Source organism: Pipra filicauda, unplaced genomic scaffold, assembly GCF_003945595.2.
Source record: "Pipra filicauda isolate LSUMZ 115617 unplaced genomic scaffold, ASM394559v2 scaffold16_size7369187_pilon, whole genome shotgun sequence".
NCBI lineage: Eukaryota > Metazoa > Chordata > Aves > Passeriformes > Pipridae > Pipra > Pipra filicauda.
The window spans coordinates 4,836,569-4,854,833 of NW_024104207.1; the positions used below are offsets into that span (position 1 = coordinate 4,836,569).

General features: G+C 40.7%; 1 protein-coding gene across 2 annotated transcripts in view; it reads left to right on the top strand.

Moving 5' to 3' along the window:
- MAP10 (microtubule associated protein 10) overlaps positions 1–17,471 on the top strand; it is a 36,604-nt gene extending 19,133 nt beyond the window's left edge. The window contains exons 4-5 of one of the 2 annotated variants that reach the window (XM_039379510.1): positions 9,169–9,313; positions 17,279–17,471. The gene's annotated coding sequence lies outside the window, so the exon portion shown is untranslated. The remainder of the gene's footprint in view (positions 1–9,168; positions 9,314–17,278) is intronic. The other variant, XM_039379511.1, reaches the window with a different exon arrangement.
- Positions 17,472–18,265: the final 794 nt, after the last annotated feature.

Genomic DNA, 18,265 nt, shown 5'->3' on the forward strand with positions numbered 1-18,265 from the left:
AACCTCCCTTGGGCAAATTGCCCCACATGGTTACTGAGTCACAAGGGTTTCATTCTTAACTCATAAATTATATCTGAAAAAACAAAAAGCTTCATAGAGAATGTAGTTGTCAGGTAAGCAGAGAAGCAGAAACCAAACACTAATAAGTCCTTTTCAAACCAAACCAAATCAAGCAGCATAATTCCCTTAACTCTCCTTCAGTTCCCTCAGTACATGGAAACAAACAGCCAAGACCTACAGAAACATCCACTAACCCTCCACTCCAGTGGCCCATCATTGTGCCTTCACTCAAAGCAGCGACTTCTTCCCTGGGCTTTGACTGTCCCCATAAGGTCAAGCCATGACCTCAACACAGTCATGGAAAGCTGGAGAGCAGCAACATTGCAACATGACTGGAGCAGGAACTGACGGCCCCAAGGGCTGAAAAGGGGCTCTGGGCCATGGGTAGAGTGGTCCCAGGAAAGGCTTATCAGGGCCATTAAGATTTGTGGGTGCCTTCAGGGCTATGATACTCTTCCAAATACCTTTATCCAATAAAACATAGATCTTACCACTGCCAGGACATCTGGTGTCAAATTCAGAGCCTACACTTTGGTGTAGTCTTCCTACTGCCTTTCAAGACGAGATTGTCTAAGGGGTCTCAGGTCTTTAGCCCCATCCACACAGCTCTCTCTAGCATTAGATGCCCTCAGCCATGTGATGGGGAGCAGCTGAAGATCCTTCTTCCCCATCCAAACCTACCTGTGGCTGCATTTACTCCTAGTCTTTCTTTGCCTACTCTGGAGAATGGAGCCAGCACACACATTCCCCTTCACTCCTCCCCTGTCACCCAAGATAGGGTATGATGTGGCACACCAGCCACAGGCACTTGTCAGTGTACAACAGTGCTGACCCATGTAATAACCTGTCTGCAGACTGACCCTCTCAGCTTCATCACCACAGCATTTGGCATACTCTTTTTTCATAGCTTCCCACAAACCCAAGCAGGGGAACAGCAGTGACAGTACCATTTGCTATCTCATGGTACCAGGGGGTTTCCTGCAAATACAGTTTATTTAAATGCCATCTGCTCTCCCACACAGTCAGGAATGTTTTTCTTGAGTAAGGAGTTATCCTGGATCTAGTTTATGTAACCCTCTGAGGCACGCTAAGCCCAATGCCTAATTGTTTTTGAGATTAAGATATATTGTTTAGACAATCACGGTCTAAAATTGTATGTTCTGAAATGTAGCTGTGGTTAATTATTAAAAAAAATAAAAAGTAGCAAGAAAAAAAAATTCTGCTATTTTCTTCTACCTTCGCCTCTGACTGAACTCCCCCAGTTTGTTTGTGCTAGCTCTCTTGTTTATAGGCAATGTGAATCTCACAATGGGTTGTCCCAAGATGCATTAATGATTTCAAAGCATTCTGTTCCTCTGTGTATTCCTCACCCTTGCTAGAAGAGTGTTATTAATCACCTAACAGTCCCATATGTCTCCAAGCTGAAGAGCCCCATCACTCCCTCCAGCAGCATCTCCCTAAAGCCTCACGGGTGAGCCTGCCCATCCTCCCTGTGCCTTCCTCTGCTGACCCCAGAGTATGTACACATTGTGCTGACTTTTCAAAAGAAACGACTGCAGGTGCCTAACTCTTTGTTTATTCTGGCAAGGCTGAAAATAGCAACCACTAACAAATATTTTGCCCTTCACAAGGCTTCTCACAGAGATGCAGCTGTTGTCTCATCCAGTAAAAGTGCCAACCCTAAGGGTAAAACAGACACTTAATTAGGTTAGGATGAGCTTCAAAAAGGTGACTATCTAAAATTAGTACCCATAATTCTGTGTGGGCTCAGATCCTTACACTAAATCCTCATTTGTGTGGTAGGGAAAAATTATTTGAAGGTTTTTTTGTTTCTCATTGATTGATGGCTCTGTTTAATCATCAAAAGCAGCATTTAAGAGGAAAAAGTATGGCTTTGTTGAGGTGGACAGACCCCCAGGACATAATGTTAAGCTTCTGGGGAAAATATCACCCTCTGAATTCCTGAATTTACAAACCTGCCAAGGCAAGGTGCATACACAGAGAGTCTGCTGCAGATTTTACAGTGACACCAATGTGTTATGCAGAACTTTGGAATTTTTGTCTGCATCCTGTGAAAATCCACACAACAAATGGTGGATCCTGAGACAGCTTTTCCCCAGTAAACTTTAGCACCCTAACACAAGGAGCTTCCTGTAATTAGGGACACAGTAGTTAGTGCCAAATTTTCAAGGAACAAATTCAGGTCAGATTCAGTTATTAATACACATCCCAAAATATGGCTATTTGGACAAATAGCCTCCAAAGTGAGATAAGCAATTTTATATTCTGAGCCTCTACCATCCATACTAAAAGGAAAAGTTGTTCAAGCACATTGCAATTTTTAATGAAATAACAATTAAAATACTAATATAGAACACAATTTGTTTTGGAAACAGAGCCACATATGAGAGCCTCACTAAGGAATTTCTATCTCACTATTCTGCTGCAATAGTGTCTACAGGAAAAGTTGCAACAGAGACTAAGCAAAAGGTCATATCAGAATGTTTATAATGCTATCACAAAGCTCCAGGTACAATCCATTAATCTGTTTTTGCAACACTCCATCATCCTTTTTTATATATATTCAAGAAGAGAGACATAAATCATGGGCCTCCTGAATTCTTTTCTTACATTACGCCTGCTCTGAAAGCAGTCTTGAAAGCTTGCCTCAAAAGTTTAGAAGGACAACTAGGACAGCCTGTCAAGACTATGTTTCCCTGTTCACATATATGAAACTATTTCTAAAATTATGGGGTACTGCAGTCTGGTTAAGAGGCAAAAGGGATCAAACCTGATTTAAAACACTCGAGGCTAAAAAATGTTTGATATTTAAACAGAAATTGCCTTCCTGGGATTTCTTATGGGGCATGTCAGTTATATCTGTAGTTTCACATAAGCAAGTAGACATACACGCAATAACTTAATGAAATTAAAAATAAATACACCGAGTCCTTGCATCAATCCTTGGAAAAGCGATAAAGGAGACTACAACCAAGAAGTTCTGAGTTGCTCAGATATTCTTTTTAACAGCTTTGACTATTATTGCATAGGTAGAGAGACGATTAGAAAGCCAAGAACCGACATCAAATAAGACATCTCAACGTTCATCTCCAGCTTTTGATTGTCATACCGTTTTATTTCAAACTTGCAGACTTCTGTGCCCCACTCTTGCTTAGGAAAATGCTTATTGTAATAAAGATGGAAATATTCGCCTGCAACTGCACCACGCAGTGTAAGGAAATAAAAGAAATTGCCTTCTTTTCTCTGGATAGATTCCAGCCTCTGTACATTTTTATAGTTAAAACAACAATAAACATTCAGGTCCCTCAATAAAATGAATCATTAAAATCCCACAGATTCTCCTCTCTCACCAGGGGAAGAAAATCAGTCTGAAAATAGGCATTCTTAAGGAAGATCCCAGGGTATGTATAGTAGCTTCTCATCCAGAAAATTTTTTGTAAAATGCTCGGGGCCAGGGCCATGGCTCTGCTTTTTTCATAAAAAGCATGCTATAGGAAACGTATGGACAAGCAGTCAGGATCTAGGGCCACATATTACAGAAGTGTAATGTGCATCACAACCGTCCCTTTTGTAACACTACAGCTCAGTCCATCAGCGAGGAGGGCTGGAAGAAGCTCAGAGCTCTTTCAGGCCAAAAGCAACACTTGTGGGTTGCTCTGTTGGCTTAGCGTGTACTGGAAGATAGCTCATCAATAGGACCTGTCTAGCCCAGTTCCTATTGCTGTTGCAGAGAGCAACCCAGTGCTATCTGCACTGTGTTCCAGTTGCTCCAGTTAATGCTCTTTACTTTGTTTCACAGTGCTGTGATTGATAACTGGATGGAATCCAGAGTTCCACTTGTCCATTATTACAAAATAATCAGCAAGGGCTATTTCAGGCATTCCTAACTGGACTGACTGCCAGGCATATTAAGCCCACCCTAGCAGTTCTGTTTAAGGGCTCCAAGCATGGTCCATATTGAGCACACTAGGGGAAATAGTGTGCTCCCCTGTTTCATGAAACACACAGCTGCAAAGGCTTCTGTGCCCAAGGACAGACAGGTCCTGATGTTATAACTCCTCAGAGAGCTAGGCAGGACACATCTGTTTCAGTTTTCAAGGACATACCTTGAAGAAATCACCACGTCACAGAATTTGAGAATTTCAACAGCAAATAACAACTCAAAAGCACTTATATTTACTTCTACCAAGGTGTGGAGGGCTAGAAAATAAGCAAAAGAAGAGCCTTAAAATGTTATGCAAAAAAGTAATCACTGCTAAATCTTGTCTGTAAAATATGCATTGCTGCAATCAACTGACAACTTCAGTCACAAACCTTACTGAGTCTTTTCCCAAAACCATCTCAAATTTCAGACTTCACAGTGAGAACAGCTGAACTTGGCCTAATATCTAGTTTTTGGCATAACTGTTGAAGAGCTTTAGTTATCAGATGCAAATAATTATTATTTCAAGACAAAAGGTAACATGTATATAATCATTCATGTTGCAAAAGTACAGAAGTGGCTAGAGTTACACTGGGGAACAGTTTGACCCACCATCTTCCAGCCTTAAATTATATGAGGAAATTTCCCATTTTTATATTTTACTTTTACAGCTCATTAAATAACAATGTAATTGCTGCTCTGTTTCCTTTCTAGAACACGAATTCTAATTAATAGCATTGCAGTAAGTTAATTTAATATGGTAATAGCTTCAGAATAGCTTAATTGTTGTCATTATAGAGCACCTGCAGATGTTCAGCCAATCAGCTCATTCATTATTTGACCATTCTCATGTATCCATACATGGAGAAAACTTTGCCTGCAGGAAGGGTAATGGAATGTTTCCAGAACTACTACTGGAAAAAGCTTTGCCTTTTCTAAGGGCAAAAGGTCTAAGGGGAAAAGAGGTGGTTGTAGCTATATAGAAGAATTTTTTGACATCACTGACATTTTAGGAAATTGAACTATCTCTCAATGTCTGTAACCAGGATGTCATATCCTATACTGCCTTCCACCTGCATGGCTATTATAATTGTTTAAATTCAGCTTCATGTTGCAAATGCCCACAAGCTCTGGCTTGTTGCTGTGGCCCACAAGGCCAATTCTGTATCATTTCAAGCAAATGCTTGTGTAGACATGATTGGGAATAACCAGATGGCATTATTCTTGCTCCTCCTAATGGTGCTTACCTAGATGAAAAAGGAGTTATTTCTGGGGACCTAGAAGGGAGAAACTGACATTTCAATTCACTTTATAATTTCAATCCCTCTCATCAAGAAACCTTTTTTATTTAAAGCGTTACATTAGTGTCAGGATATTTGGACTACTGGCCTGCCATGTTTTTTCTAGTATTTGCCTTCCTAAAGACTGGTATTTTCTTTATGACTTGTATACCTTCAAGCTCACTCTGGAACTAAAAAAGGCAATAAAAATGAAGGACACAAGTTTTGTGGAAGTAAAATACTATTTCCAATATGAAAGTAAGGAAGCAGAGGGAAACAGAGTGAAATGACTTTTCATTGTCACTTTAGTTGGAAACAACATAAGTAACAACCTGGAATCAAAGAAAAATTGGGGTGGGTATGGAGCTTGTCTCATTCAACATTCCACTCCCTGCAGAGACACCTTCAAAGTGATTGCTCAGGGCCTTGTCCAGTCAAACTTTGTGTACCTACAAGGATGGAAACCCTTCACCTTCCCTAGAAAATGTGTTCCCATGCTGCATCCCTCTGGCTGTGACATTTTTATCAGCTGTACCGAGCTGGTGTTTCTCATTGCAGTGTGTGACTGGTGCCACTGCATGCCTGTCACTGTGCACCTCTGGTAAGAGCCTGGTTCCAACTCCTCAGCCCTCCTAGCTGCAGGCAGCAATCAGATCTCCATGTGTTTCCTCCAGGCTGAACAAAGTCCCTCCATGTCACTATGCACTGCAATTGCTTCCATTCAGAAGCAAGTGTGCTTTTATTCTTGGCTAGAGCTTTACAGATTTGCCTGTCCTTGTTTCCACATCAGCGCTGGTAGCTTTTCAGGACTGGCATGCAAGACTGTACTTTGCTTTCCTAAATTAGAGACTCTGCATGCTGGTAGGAAGCCAGCAGGAGATGCTTCCTCTTAGGCGGGTGACAGTGCCAATCAACCTACAAGTAGTACTGGGTGTCTGTATGAATGTGTGGCTCCTGGCAAGTGTAGGACCTGGGGCTCCTCTCATTCCCAAATACTGTCTTTCCCAAAATGCTGCAGGCCCCAACTCTTTTCTCTGTTTGGAAATCTGCCTGCAGTTAGTGCTGCCTGAGCTGTCTCAGTCATAATGACTGAAATAGATGTAACCTTGTTTCCAAGGCATGCTGCAGTTATGTAAAGCGTGAAAGGACTGTTCATCTCTTTGTGAAAGGCAATGGGAGTTCTTTACAATTTATTTGGGTCCTTACTCTGCAACTTAAAACTTACAATGTTAATACAGACTCTATCCTGATAGCCTTTAAAAAAGAAGGAGGATAGATGACCTTTGTGGCATGTGCTGTAAGTTTCTGCAGTGCAAGAAACATTACAGCACCATTTTTGGGAGAGAAGAGATGAATTTCTGGCAAAGGAGCAAGACTGAGTGAAACAAGCTGCATATGCCATGCAACCTTCTCTCCTCAGTAGCAGAGACCTGATTTTGCTCTCCGATTTGTTCAAATACAGTAACAGCAGAGTCCACCAAAGGATAGACCCTTAATTCAGTAATATAAATGTGCCCTTTATTCTGCTTCAGTATAGATCATCCTTATCTATATATTTGACATCCAGGTTCACTTAGTCCAGGGACCATTGTGTCAAAGAACTATAAAAGAACATTCATTGTGATTTAGTTTTGTAATTAATCTGAGGTCCTTGGATCTAATTCAAGGCCATCTCAATCTCTAAGTTTTTAGAAGAGTTGTTCCTATTTTATACCAGCATGTGTTAAAGAAAATATTGGCCTCTTTTCCTGGAGCTGGACTTGTGCAATGCTTACATGTAAAAATAATCCCACTGAGACCCCCTTAGCTGCTTTGATTGCAAAAAGCCAAATGTTCCTATCTACTACACAGCAAGAAAAGGAGCAAAGGGCTCTGCAAACTGGAAGAAAAGATAAGACAAAAGCACAGATGAGATGGGAGAGAGCTTTGCCCCATATTCCTGGTGAGTTTGCAGAATTTCTTCCATATTTACACTGCAGTTTGATATCTGTTCAGAGGAGCCAGCCAGCAGTCCTTGGAAAAGGCATAACCCTTAACAACCAGCACATATTTCAGTCCAAGTTAATGCTTCTTGCAGCAATGTTAGTGGCACCTCAGTGCAGCTGCAATTGCCCATTGCAGCACACAGCAGCAGCAAAGCAGCTCTGGCAGAGAGGATTGTTAAGGGCAGGACTTACCACTTCTTGGGATAGTGAGCAACAGCAAGACAGTGACACTGCCACGATGGACTGCCAAAGCCCTACTGGCTGGAACAGTGCCCTTGAGCCAAGAAGAGCCTGTGCCAGGCTCCATGGCTATGGGGAGGTGAAGCTGAAGTCTCCTGAGCAGCCGCAGTGCACACTGTGTACCCCAGCTTATCATTAGTTGCTGCAGGGAAGTCTCAGATTTGCAGCATGAGTCAGCTCCATATCTCTCCCGCTATCACAAACCTCTTCCCTCTCCAGGAAGATGCTTTGGGTTTATGTCAGTTTGCAGAGAATTTCAGATAGCTTCTCCTTTCTACAAAGGTAGAAATGTAGGAGGCATTTCACCAAGATGAGCAGGCACTAGCACAGAAGCAGAGATGACTCCTCACGGTTCCACAGGTGCTGAAGTCTGACTAGCTTTTGGCTGGCAACTAGGAAAAAAATGAGAGAGATGTGCTTTCTTTGCCTCATTTTGCTCTCAGGAAAGATCTTGAAAGATCTAACTTCAGTAAGACTGGAAAACTGAAGAAAAGAGACAAGGGAGGTAGAATAAAGATGACCCCAAACTAACTGTTCACTCTCTCCTCTGTGATTCATTCCAAGTCACCCATCTGACCCACAGACAGCCCCTTCCAGCATTTTCCACTGCATAAAGAATGCTCAGTCATCTACAGTTTCCTCCCTCACTGTGTGAGTGATTACAGTCCAGAATGGAAACATGAGGCCTGTCATGGCAGGGATGGTGAATGGGGGAAGCTATCTGCTACTGAAACAATTTAAAAAAAAAAAAAAAAAAAAAGAGAATCTGCCAGATAAGACATGAACACAAGAGTCATTACTTCTCTGAGAAAAGCTACCTGTGTTTCATCTGCTATCTTAGTAATGTCTGAACTATCTCTAAAGGAAAGGATGGAGTGTTAGCATACAAACAAGAAAAGGATTAAGCTTTGTGTGACAGAAATCGGAGACTCAGACTTTTGTGCCAACACACAGTAGTGACAGTCCTTTGCAACTGCCCTGTTTGACATCAACCCCTATGTGTGGTCTGCCCTGTGTGTGGACATCACTAGCCAGCTGGCCATGAAAGGGGGCTGACAGCCTGACAGATGTATCTCCACTGTAGTGGCCTTTGCAGAGGTGGCTGGAGCTGGAAGGAATGCACGGAAGTGGAACTGCTTCTTCTTTTCCTTAAAAAAACACAAAATGGGAGGTGTTTGCCTTCCTCTCCCTTTTCTGCATCTGGAAAGAGACAAAGGTAATATAAAATCTGGATCAAAAGGATAATAAATTTTCAGCTCCAATGAATTATCACTATCATGAATGTCATTATTTTAACTTAATGATGCATCTGAAAGAAACTACTAAGTGTGCACATTAATCTCTGTTAGTGCATGAGTGCATGTTAGAAAATAGGGAATAATCTAGCCAGTCTTCCTTAAATTTATAAGTCTTGTATTTGGAAAACCCTTCAATAATCTGAGCTTCTACATGCAGACTATAACATTTATTGTACCATACTGTATTTTGCTCCATCTTAACACAGTTCTGCAGCAGTCAGCAAAGAATCTATTCAGAGATCTTCCCAGTAACAAATTTTCCAAAAGGAAATTCATTTTCCAGGGTCATTTTAAAAATATATTATATTACAAGCTGTTAGAGGATATTTTTCTTTGAACTGATTTCAGTCTTTGTTCTCCAGCAGCCAACCCACTTGCAAAGAGTATTTCCAAGACTTGTTATTCACATGCGAGATGCCAGCAGCACTGCAGAACCCACCGAAGATGTGTGATTTGGAATTGCTTCCCCAGGAGACTGACCCTGCCTCCATAAACGTGCCATTAAAGGTAACTAATTACATCCTGCATTTAGCAATCTGCACACAGAAGGAACGCTAACCTTGAAGGCTCTCCATTTTATTCTCTGGGAATATTTGAGCAATTCCAATTTGCAGGAAAATTTCAATGACTATGGAAAGATGCGTACATAGATTAAGTAATTGCTCGAGAGCTAAAACTGTTTCTTTTCATTCTCCAGCCAATTCTCAGACCCCTTTAAGTGATGAAAATAGAGTTGTGCCTTGGGATTTAGAATTATACCACACGATGCAGATTCAGCTAAAAATGCTTTAGCTGCTGGACCATGGTGTCATGTAAAGCACACGCCAATTCCCTGAACGACTGCTCAACCCTTAGACAGGACATTTCTTTTTCTAACTGTGATAACTGACTATGGGTAATGAGTGATTCACGAAGAGAGCAGCAAGCACTGTGTCATGGCAGCAAGAAAGGCTAAACCTGTTTATCCCATGGATGAGTTTGTTCCTTTCTGCTATCTGCCAAGGGTGACAGATGAAACATTGTGTTAACCTGATGTAATTAAAAGATAGACCTAGGGGGAGACAGTACAAGCGACAGCTGTCAAAACATAGTTCAGGCACAATATTTAAGCATCTCTTATCAGTGTTTATTCATTCATAGGTTGTACTAATAGAGAAGAGCTTGTGTACAGCTGTAAATGCATGCCTGTACTTGGGAAGACAAACAGTTCTCCCAGGTTTCTTACAGAGCTGTGCAGCACTTTGGTGCTGGTTGTTAACACACCAGCTCAGTACTGGTGTGTTAAAACACTGCCTCTAGACAGTGTTTTATATTTGCAGTGTGATGCATCACAGAAGTGGATCCCAAAGATTCTTTGCTCAGCAGTCCTGTTTCTCCATCACATCACTCGCACATTTGAGGACCCAATGGACTTCAGTCAGCAAAAATTGTCTCTTTGGATATCTTCAGCTTAGACAATTTCTGGCTTGACAGTGCTGCCTTTGTAGTTAAATACAAGTACTACAAATGAGGAGTGTTTGGATGGATTTTACTCTTTGTAGCAGGGACGGTCAGAAAAAACATTGCCCTGTCTTACAATGGTAGCTTGGGTGATTACTTGGCAGCCATCAACTGATAGGATTCATCTCAGTTTCTTCAAGCTCAGTTCTTAAGGAGAACTATAGGATTCAATCCATATTGAAAATAAGTCTTCCACATTTCAGTCTGAGGAACAAATTGTAGTGTCTGAGCCACTTCTGTGGCTCCAGTCACAGGGAATCCTTCCAGGTACCCTATACAGCCCAATACAGGGAAGTGATATGTGATCCACTTACAAACTGCATGTGATTCAGCAACCACAGGTTTGCTATTCCTATTACAGTTCTACTCTGTGACAAAAAAGCTATAGGTTATCCTTAGATGGATGAAGCTAAATGTCATACTGAGCTATATAAATAGATTGAAAGAAATTTCTAAAACTTCTGCTCCATGAAATGCTGGTAAGGCAAGGTCTGAATTATTGCATCCAATTTTGGTAGTCCACTTCAAGGAAGAGATCTAGAGAAAGTGTGCAGCAGGTTATGATCAAAGGGAGGGGAGAGATTTAATCTGGAAAAGAGAAGGCAGAGGGGCAACTCTAAGCTTCATGTACATAAAATGCTACTGCAAAGCAGGGAACTGACTCTTCTCAATGCCTGTTGCAGTAGAACAGAATTAATGGCTTCGACTGCACAAGGGAGATGCAAATTTGACATAATGAAAGCTTTGTAGTGGGAAGGTTAGTTCAGCACTCGAAAACTGTGGAGAATGTGGAGTCTCCATCCGTGGTTTTTAAGAAGAGATTAGACAATCACCTACTCAGAATAGTTAAGGGGAGTGGATTCAAGAAGCTCTCAGAGTCTCTTCTGATCCCATATTTACAGTCTGAGAAAAGGTTTTTTGGTTTGGTTTAGTAACAACTGTCTGATTCAAACTCCTGCTGGCAGTGATGACATTCAAAAAAAGTGATGGGTAAAATATCTCAAAATGGGTATTTCTACATTTGCTTGCATACTACTATGATCACTGAAACTCCTGAGTGGTTTCCCTTTGATTTTGTGATCACAATAAGGTTTAGGCACACACACATACACATAAGTATGATACAGAAGGAATTAATGAGATGTTTTTCTAGCACAAACATTTCATTTGAGCACACACGATTCACGGTTTTCCTCATAATGATCTCAGTTCCATAAGTCTTGTTCATGCAGGTAATCCCCTTAAAAGTAATGGTACAGAACCCATGAAGGAAACAGTACAGCTCATCAGAACAGGAGTCAGGACTATAAGATTTGCAAGGCCAAGGGACCAGTTCAGACCAGTAAGCTACTACTCTTGCATAACATCCTTGTAACTACTGGCAGCTGGAAAAAGGAAGATGCTATCTGGAATGAAAATCAGAGATTACTCAAAATTTATTTTCCTGCTGCCAATGAAAATACCAACATAGGAGGCCAGATTTAAAAAAAGAGAATGTGTCAATATGCGGATATGCATGTGTTATCTTTTAACACCGAGTGTTCCCTGCTGCTGTATGTAATTTAAAGATCTGTTGCCATCAATAACTTATCTATCCAGTCTTGCACTCCATTACATCTTACTGTTCTTATTTTCAAGGACAGTTTCACATTTTATACATATTTTTGTAAGGGAAGTCCCTGCTGTACTTTTCCTCTAATGCTTTATTTTCTTCTGAACTTTTGACCTAACTATAAAAGGGTTTTAGGTTACAATGTTTACTGCATGTATCAAGACAAGGTCTCATCTGAAACTTCTTCATCATTCCTTTCCCACACCTGCTCCCCTAGGCTCCACATAAGACATCAGGATTAAAATTTTTGTACATGATAGTACAAAGTGAGTCACTCTTTCGAAACTCTTTCTGCAGTTTTAGTGATAGTGTGATGTGGCTTCACAAAGGCCAGAGCAGAGGAATCTCTGGTTTATGCCTCCCATTTGCCCATGCAGCACACGTTTCAGTACGCATTACACACTGGCAAGGGATCTTCTGGTCTCAAAGCATAATTCCCACTGTGGGCATTAAATGAAATGAGCAGGTGGCAAGAAGTTCAAAGCAAGTGAGAGATTCGTGATGATACAATACGTGGTTAAGCTGCAAAGCATCCTAGCACAGGAATACATGTAAAAGTGTATGTATGTTCAAAACTGGAAAATTCCCAATGAAAAATCTGTTAAGGATTCCTGAATACAAAGTTACCACCATTGCCTAAGGGAGTACCTGAGTCAAAAATCTCTGGATCCTGGGGGAGAATTCTGTGGAGGGATCACTACAGGCTTGCTCTGTTCTTACATTCCTCCTTAGGCTTCCCCATTTGGCTATCTCCAGCGACAGGAATAGGTGAACCTTTCATCTGACTTGGGTGGCTCTTTGCATTTTCTTACATAAACTGCCTGTAGCTGATACAGGATGGACTCTGCCCCATACATTCTAGTTTCCCACTGGCAGATTACTGTCAGCTACAAAGCTGACAATATAATGCAGACCCCAGGGAATCTCAGGTACCAAGCATAGGACCTACTTTGTGCCAAGAGCGCAGCCTCTCACATGCTTCCATCACAGAGCCACACCTCACTCACACATCCCCACAGTGCATCCAGCCAGCCTCAAGGGCAGTGGCTGTGCTGCGTGGTTCCACACAGCATAGAGTCATAGAACCATAGGTTTGGGTTGGAATGAACCTTAAAGATCATCTAGTTGCAACCCCCCTGCCATCGCTGGGGGTTTGGAACTATACAGTACCATACATTGGGGGTTCCTGGAGCAGCATGGACACCAGGATGCTGCAGTGTAGGACAGGAGGTCTCTTGGCAGGGAACATTGCTCAGGAAAGGCACACAGCAGTCAGAGGCACTCTCCCAGCTGCAGCCTAAGACATGTCCCCACCTTATCATGTAATCCAGTGTGATCATTCTGGAACACCCTAGGTCCAGAATCTGTGCCTTGGTTTCTCCTGAAAGTAATGTAGACACAAATACTTAGTGATATCACCTCTTGGACTTGACATACTTTCAAAGACACTCAGAAAAACAAACAAAAAGCCCTTGTCATAGCAACTAACCTCTTGCTAACCCACAGCCGAGGCTTTTGAAATCTGTGGTTCCTGGGTATTTTGACTTGGTTCTAGAAATGCTGTGATTCCTACTGATATCAACCATAATCCCTCAATTCAAAGTCATGCAGAGACCATGTATGGTGGGTAGAGAGAACCAAGAGAAGAAGGTCTCTGATAAGGAAATGACCAAGCCATTCCTTCAACAAGTGCAATGGGTGTGCCTCACATAGTGTAACTAGACAGATCTGTTTAAAACACAGTGAAGAGATTAAACAGCTGCCTACCGTGTTGGTGCTTGCTTTTTGCTACCTTGCCTTCTCCTCTCTCTTATACAATGAGCACTGTGGAACAAAAAGTGCAGCCGAAGCAAACATCAACTTAGAAAAGAGTTTGAAATAGGAGAGTTGAAAATGAGGCTCCCAAATTGACAAGAAAACACTTACCAGGTCTTCAAAAGCACTAGTGTGACGACTTTTGCCTCAGCCTATAGACAAGGAACAACCACAACCACCAGAGTTACAGGCCCAGCCTTGAGATGAGGAACCTGGTCCCCATCACTGGGTCTGTGCTGCATCACTTCCTTGGGAGATCAGCAGTGGAGGGTAAGCACTCACCCCATGAGCATCTGATGGCTCTTACCACTGAATATATATGAGACCCAAATTACTAACTTGAGATGAATATCAGTGAGAACAGTTAGTGCAAGCCCCTGTGACATAAATTGCCTTTATCATGTTAGGGGAATTCATTACTTATATTGTTCTGGGTATACTGTGTCAGGTTGTGCTCAGCCTCAGATCCCTGCGCCCTTGTCAAAATAGGCTATTTGGAAAAGCCAATTTCAAAACATTTCCTAAAGAACAAACTCTTATTTGTGCATATTTGTCCAAACAGACTTAAAATGAATTCCCAAGTCTTTGCAGACTTCACACAATTCATCAATTTCTCATGATCAGTCTGGGGAGGTGCAGAGGAGGCTCATGATACTTTCATGTTTTCTCATTAAGAAACACCCATTGGTACATTAATAAGACAAGAGCATCTCAGCAGGACATATAGCTATGTGACATTTCAAGCCTTTTGAAGAAAATGCATAGAAAGGAAATGAACCCCAGCAGCTAGAGCCAGCAAGAAAACAAGTAAATGAGCTTTTTGTGTGGAGAACAAAGAGGTAGGGTGCCAGGAATGGAAAAAGTGAAGATATGACAGAAAAGGGGATATCATCCAGCCTGAGAACCTCATTAGTATCAACAGACTTGAAAGAATTAAAGATTTCAGAGGCCAAACTGTTTTGATGCGTCCACCTTACTTAGGTTAGGAAAAAAAGCACGATCCTGTTCTTTCCAGTGGATCACACCCTGTACTGAGCCCCATTCTGAAAGGGTTAAACAAACTGTTTACATTTATCGAGTGTATGTATTACACCCTGTTTATTTTTGAAATTTTAGCTTCAGAGTAGCCCTGTAGAGTAGGAAAAAGATGGAGTAAACCCCATCTCATAGGACATCAGAGAGCAGTATTCCTCAATTTTGTTACATATCTTTTTTTTTCAGACATGCCTGTCTATTTGGGCCTATCCACCCACATGTGATTATCCTTCCCTTCTTTCAAACAAACTTCATCTGAGACCACACAAACCATGCCTACACAGCTATCAGCAGTAAATCCCCTGCTTTGATGCTACTGCCATGTTGACCAGCACTTCTCCACTGGGAGCAGCTGTTAAGCCCCACCAGACTGTGGGAGTGAAAGGCATCTGCAAATGCTGGCTATAAGTCTAAACACTGACTGCCCTGCTCTAGAGCATGAGCAGCTGCTGGCAGCAAAAGCAAATAAATGCATGCTTTCCAGAAATATTTACTAGTAGTGAAAAATTGTTTTTAAAACATAGATTCAGCTGTTCAAGATTGCCTTTCCATGAACCCCACAGTTTGAGAACTATAAGTTTAGTGCGTACCTAGCCTAATGCATTCCCTACCACACTGAACCTGTTTCACCTTTATTAGAAGGGCATCTCCCTCTAGCAAAAGGAAAGCAGAAGCCTTTTTATGTACTCACTTCAATAGTTTTCACTTATTCCCATGTGCTTGAGCCATCCTTCTAAGTAGCTCCATACTTTGTTAGCATACTGGATTTATTAATCCCATTTTACAGTTTGCCAAACTCTCCCTCTATCCCCTCACTTTGACCAAGCAACTCAACTTTTACAGTCAGAGGTAGAGAAATATCTTAACGTCTTATATTTTCCATCATATGCCCTCAGGCCTCTTAGATATATTTGCATATTTTTGGCATATAACTTTTTGGGGGAGTTCCCATAAAACACATCATATTCTTGCTTTTTCTTTTTAAATGTTGGAATAAAATGCTCTCACAGTATGCCATATATCATAACTAAAGCTTCCAATTTGTTGTACTGTTTTGGAAATTTTCACTCAGCAAACTGGATAGTATCTATTTTAGCTGCCTAGAATTACTCAAGTACAACAGTACAACATACACTTCCAAAACATTTTCATACTGGTCTAAAAGCATCCACATTTAGTTTCTGACAAAGCACAGGGTATTTTACTTGCATGACTTGGTCAAATTGCCTTCAGATCTTTAAACAATGTTTAAAAAATGCTTCAGTTAATGTTAAAAAGGCTTCAGTGCTATAATCTTATAAAACATACCTCAATAAACAAATTTCAATATATATGGATACATTTTTTTTCAAATTAAGGAAATCAGAAACTGAAGTTGCTGGAACTTGCCATAAAAACAAAACCATAAAAAATAATTAAAGAAACTGTATTGGTAAAAAGTAAAAATACAAAACTTTTAATTAAAAGACCTGTTTTTCACCTCAAAGAAAATCCCTTCAATAGTTTTGGGACTTGTGACCTTTTAGGGTTGTTTGATTTTCATAAAAATCAAGCACTTTCATTTATCAAAATCTTTTCATGAGGAAAATAAGCAATTCCCTGACCAGTTCTTTGAAGCATCTTGGATTATCTATCCATATTTGTCACGTACAAGAAAAGAATAAAAATATCCCACAGGTGGCTTCTTCCATACTGACTGTAATATTAGCAGGCAGATGCAAATAATTAATTTGTGAGCTGATATTTATTGTCTTTTCAAGGTGATTAGAAATGTGTGTGTGAAGTAATGGAACTTACTAGCCTGAAGAAACCATTTGGCCCACCCAGCCCAAAGTAGAGCACTCACATCCAGAAACCCCAAAAACAACTAACAGAAAAAAGTATGAATGGGAGGCATTTGGAAATAGTATTCCTATATCAAAGTTAAGTTGAAAGAAAATAAATACACACTTGTATTTCAGTATGATACTAAGAAACAAAGTGATTTTTAATACAAAATGCTTCAAGTTGAACCTTTGGTGTTCAACTGCAAATAAACTTTTCTAAGGGCTCCCACAAATCCAGGATTATATTTGCAATAGAGCTGACAGTCAGCAGAGCACTGGTTTACAGTTTGCTAGACTGGCAGACCAGAACTAGAGATAATAAAGTAAGCATATTTCCAGAAAACTATAACCCGCAAAAAGAATGGTTTAGGTAATATCTAAGCTTGTTTTTCTCAGATGCACAATCAGAAAATACTATTTCCTGTGCCAGCTCTTAGAGAAAAAGTATTCATATTTTTCTTCTTTAAAGTTAGGCTAATCAGGGAATGTATTATTAATAATGTTCTTCGTACAAAATTCTGATTTGCTGGATTGTCACCAAAAATTCTCTATAGATACCAAATATGCCATTGGTTTTGATGAGAAATCAAACTAAAAAGTTCACTGAAGTATTTTCTTTCTGTTAAAAAAGAAGTGACTTTTGTGATAGTTTAAGGAAGCTGACAGTCCATTTCTACTCAACAGGTACAAAGTGAGCAGCCTCCACATCCCTGGTTAATGGCAAAAACCCTGAGAAGTGCTTCTATTTTTAAGCAGAGAGACTGAATGAAGAAATTGTCTACGAGGGTGCCAGGCTAAGGAGAAACTGCTGGTAGATTGGACATTTGAACAAACGCTTTCAAATTGCTTCCCACCTAGGACTAAATGGCACTATTTGGATAGTAAATTGGAATCCAAACCACACCTATTGTCCTTCCACTGTTCTGAGCTTTTTATAATGTCCCCCTTCAGATACTGAAAGCACACATCACTTCTTCCAAGAAGCCACACCCTATATGCATTATTTAAATACCCTTGAATTATGCCTGTGGCAATTTGAAACTGCTGCAGAAAAAGTCCAGAGCAGGGATATAATGAAGGTAGTTAAAAACAAGGAAGACAAAAACTGTACAATACCACACAGCCTGCTCTGGTGAGCAGCATATCTGGGAGGAACTCCATCGTGCTGAAACTACAAGCTGAAATAGTAATATTTCAGTAAAAAATCACTTTGTGCTGTCCCAGAGAAATAATGCATCAAACAGCAAGAAGGAAAACAGGGCATAAAATCATATTGGTCTCAACTGCTGTGTGCTGAGAGTACTGCCACTCTCTAAACCACAATTTTCTGTAGAAATGTTTTATGGCTATTTCCCTATCTTTGTTCTTTATTTTTTAACTGTTGACACATGGGAAATTTGAACTATCCACTGCCAGTTTCCAGAGCCATCTAGTTTACATTTTGAGTCAGGCTTTATATGTGTATCCTATGTATGTCCTCTACATATCTTTGCAATGCCTTGGACAGTTTAAACAAAATTTGACATAGAGGCTGACAAACAAAACCAAACAGGTCACTGGGTAAGGGAAGAAGACCACCAAGCGTGTGATGACTGAGGGAATGGAGGTCAGGCAATTTCACATATTAATGGCCACAAGGAAGGTAAATGGGAAAGTGAGACATTCTTAGTG